Raw genomic sequence first — 4,609 nt, 5'->3', positions numbered from 1 at the left:
GGGTGACTATGTAAGAGACAACCTCCCCGAGTGGAGTTGAAAGCGGATAAGCAGCCTACCAGACTAAGGGAGTTGGGGGTAAACAGAGAGGGGATCCTCATTACAGAGGAGGGTACCAAAGTCTTTGCAAAGGACAGGTGTTCTATGGTATAACACTGATAGGGTTGCCAGGTGGCATGTCCAAAAATACTGGACACCCACGCCCCCCCCCCGAACACATATATAAAATACCCCCACACACCCCCAAATGCATCTAAAAAATACCCCCATACCCCCAAATACATTTAAAAAACACCCCACGCCCCCCGAATACATTTAAAAAATACCCCCAACTCCCCCCAAATACATTTAAAAAATACCCCCACTTCCCCCAAATACATTAAAAAAATACCCTCACCTCCCCCAAATACATTTAAAAAAAATACCCCCACCTCCCCAATACATATAAAATATACCCCAACCTCCCAATACATTTCAAATATACCCCCACCTCCCCAATATAATTAAAATATACCCCCACCTCCCAAATACATTTAAAATATACCCCAACCTCCCCAATACATATAAAATATACCCCACCTCCCCAATACATTTAAAATATTCCCCATCATCATGATCTCATCTCCCCAGGCTGGCCCCCATCACCATCTTACCCCCCCCCCATCACCATCTTATCCCTCCCCCCATTATCATCTTATTCCCCCCCCCATCATCATCATCTTACCCTGCCCCCCCATCATCTTCTCACCCTGCCCCCCATCCTCTCACCATGGCCCCCCCATCCCCCAATCTGTGTCCTTACTTTATTTCCAGAAAGGACACAGACTTCTCTAGCCACCGGGGTGTGGGCTCAGCTGTCCTCTGATTGGCTCTCCGCTCCTCTAATCAGGGACAGGCTGCACACAGACACACACGAGTGCTCCTGCCCGCCCCCAGTCTCAGTACTACTCTCTGCACTGCCTGCCCTCGCGCCACCCTCGTGCTTGCGCTGCCCTCCGCCACCACAAAATTGGTAATACCGGACACATATGTGTCCGGTATTACCTCCGATTTTATACCGGACAGGCAACGGAATTACCGGCCAGTCCGGGTGAAAACCGGACACCTTGCAACCCTATATACTGATCATTGGAGCTCCAACGTTGTCCGGCACCCACACACAAGCCCCTTATAACACCGGGCCGTGGGGACTGTAAGAAACATTGGCAAATAACTGCACAGCACTTTATTTGTATTGTGATTGTATGTATATGATCCTCCCACAGAGGATCACAACTATGTTTATATATCTGTGGTTATAGGGGTTTGATATAAAAAATATTTTGATGATTCATAGCCCGGTGACATGTCCTATTGTTTGACCTTTGGCCACGTGCTCAGCTAGTGAGATATCACCGGCCATAACGGTGAGTAGAACTTGGGTCCCCAACTTAGCTTATAGAAGGGAAATAATGAGGGCTTACACAGGAAATAAATGAGGGATTCCCTACAGGAAGTTACGGGAGAAACAATTCCACTTGAACATCAAATCTTTCTCTTCAATTTTCTTGGAAGAAAGGAGTTCCGGCGCCACAGCCAGTGACAAACATCAAGGTACTTCCGGGTTCGTAGAAAAAACTTTATTGAAGCCTCACAAACACACGGCTACACCACGATCTCCCCCTCAACGCGTTTCACGCTATAGAACAGCGCTTCGTCTTGGAGCTCTTAGACCTGGGTCCCACTCTCCTCTGGGCTCCAGTGCCTCCAAGACGAAGCGCTGTTCTATAGCGTGAAACGCGTTGAGGGGGAGATCGTGGTGTAGCCGTGTGTTTGTGAGGCTTCAATAAAGTTTTTTCTTCGAACCCGGAAGTACCTTTGATGTTTGTCAATGGCTGTGGCGCCGGAACTCCTTTCTTCCACGTCCTATCTTCAGAAGGCTGCACATCAGGCATTGGAGCTCAAAGGAGAGCGGGACTCAGGTCTAGGAGCTGACATAGGTAAGGTTTCCCTTCCCAGCTCTGACCTATCTTCAGGTCCGTCATCACACTCTCCTGCTCCATTCCTTGTGACCCCATGTGACACCTACGGGTGCTGGAACTAACTGCCAGAGCGCAGGACAGGCTTTCTCTCTTCAATTTTCTTACCTAATAATCTTCTAACAATATGAAAGCCCTTGTTACCCTTATGATGTGTGCATCCAAACTGGGATCTGGTATCCCACCAATCAATTTCTGGTATAAGAGAATATGGCAAGTCGTAGCTGTGGAGAAACTTACAGCTCTAAACAAAGAGAAACCATGGACATACTGTAATACAGGGGGGCGCAAACTTTTTTACCTGCGCCCCCCTGCCAGCGGTCCCCTCACCTCCGCGCCCCCCCCTCACCCCCGCTCCCGGCGTCATGAGGTCACGTTGCCATAGCAATATGACGTTGCCATAGCAATGCATGTGAGAAGCCGCCGGAGCCAAGGTAAGTTAGGTTTACAGAGGCCCTGCAGCTCCCCCGGGCACATAATTGAAGTGCCTCCGGGAAGCGCACGGGGCCTCTGTAAACCCCGCGCACCCCCCCCCCCCCCCACGCACTCAGTCTTGCGCCCCCCCCTGGGGGTCACGCCCCCCAGTTTGCGTACTGCTGCTGTAATATATGGGAACTCCTTCTTAAGCACACAAAGAGATCAAAGACGTTCTTCCAAACCTGTATCTCTACAAAACATGTTTTTCTATCAAATAAAAATGTTCTGGTTTCTAATAACCTAACTTTATATGTAGGTATAATGGACGTGACTAAACTTTATGTTCAATGTACTTTTCTTTATTATTTTGTATTTGTTTTTATAATTACATTTGAAAATTGTGTACAAAATTCAATAAAATTGTAAATATGATTGTTTTTAATCCCAGGAGCAGGGTAACTTGTTACTGTATATGACAGCAGGAGTTATTCAAATTAACAAATAAGACAAACCCATTCAGAGACCTTTTGCTAAATGTTTATGCCAACATTATAGCAACCTTTGCTGCCAGAGGATTATTATGCATTGCTTATCAGCACAGGGCTGAAAACAGAGAGACAGTTATTTGTAGAACCCCCCCCCCCCCCAATAAAACTAAATATTATTGATTAAAAAAAAACTATATATACAGTATATACTGTATATATAAAATCAAAAATGAATAGACGATACCATTCTGTGGATAACGAAATGCTTTTATTTGTGTGAGCTTTCGAGATTCACTGATCTCTTCTTCCGGCGGTGTTACAATGGATAAAGCAAGTGAGGTTTTTACTTTAAAACAGTGCGTCTTGGAATGTACACGTATCTGACTGAAGCCTATCCCTCCCCCCTATGCAGTATGCGACTTATGACTTAGGCCTGGGACCCGGTGCGCCCGGCGGCGCGGGCGGCCACACGCGAGTTCTCCACCAGCAGGGGAATCCTGCGGAGCCGGTCCCGGGCCCCCCTGGCTGCACAGCTCACTACACGCTGTGGCGCGTCAGCCGCTATGGGATACAAGAGAATGGTGATCCCTAGCGTTGACGCGTCACGTGGTGTGGCTGTAATGGGGAGGGGAGGCTTCGGGAGGAGGAGAGGCTTCGGGGAGCGGGGAGGAGGGTGTGGGGGGAAAGCAGCGTGAGTGCCTGTCTGTGTGTGTGTCTGAGTGCCTGTCTGTGTGTGTATCTGAGTGCGTGCGTGCCTGTCTGTGTGTGTGTATGTGTGTGCCTGAGTGCGTGAGTGCCTGCCTCTGTCTGTGTGTGTGTGTATGAGTGCCTGCGTGTGTGTGTGCCTGTCTGTGTGTATGTGTGTGTGTGTTGTTTTACTAACCTTCAATCAGCAGCCCGAGCCGTGGAGGTGGGGGACGGGGGGAGAGAGTAGCGGGTCCCTCCGCTCAAGCCACGCCCGCCTCCCGCTCAAGCCTCCCACTCCCGCCCTCCTCCCGCTCCGGCTCCCGCTCCCTACAGACCGCATATCGCAGTCTGTGTATGTCAGCGCCCCGCCTGTCTGCAGTGCGAGCGAGCTGACTCTGGGAGCGGGGCCTTAGCCTTAAGGTGTTAAATGGCCCCTGAATGTTAGTGGTGTAAGAGTATAAAAAACAAAATACAAACCGGCGCCAACAAAATGTCCAATGACAGTCTATATGAAGTCCAAATGGAATGTAGTGCAAAGAACTATTTCAATTCTTACACTTCTAGAAATGTAGATATGTCCACGGCCAGATGTTACGTCATATGTGGAATACAAACAGAAAAACAGATCATAGTGTAAACCAGGCCTGCACAAGCAGCCCGCTTGGCCTCTCTGTGCGGCCCGCGATGAGATTTAAAAAAAAAAAACTTTAAAAAAAAAACTTAAAAAAAAAAAAAAAAATGGCGGCAATTCCCCGCGGTCCCGGGGGTGATGTGAGGTGCATTGAGGTGAGGTGCAGGGGGGTGAGGTGCAGGGGAGGTGAGGTACAGGGGAGGTGAGGTGCAGCAAGGGTGATGTGAGGTGCAGGGGGTGAGGTGCAGGGGTGATTGGAGGTGCAGGGGGGGTGATTGGAGGTGCAGGGGAGTTTGTTTGGAGGTGCAGGGGGGGTGAATGGAGGTGCAGGGGGGGTGATTGGAGGTGCAGGGGGTGATTGGAGGTGC

The sequence above is a fragment of the Ascaphus truei genome, chromosome 1 (genome assembly GCF_040206685.1).
Source record: "Ascaphus truei isolate aAscTru1 chromosome 1, aAscTru1.hap1, whole genome shotgun sequence".
NCBI classification, from domain to species: Eukaryota; Metazoa; Chordata; class Amphibia; order Anura; family Ascaphidae; genus Ascaphus; species Ascaphus truei.
Note: the sequence above shows the minus strand (reverse complement) of the source record.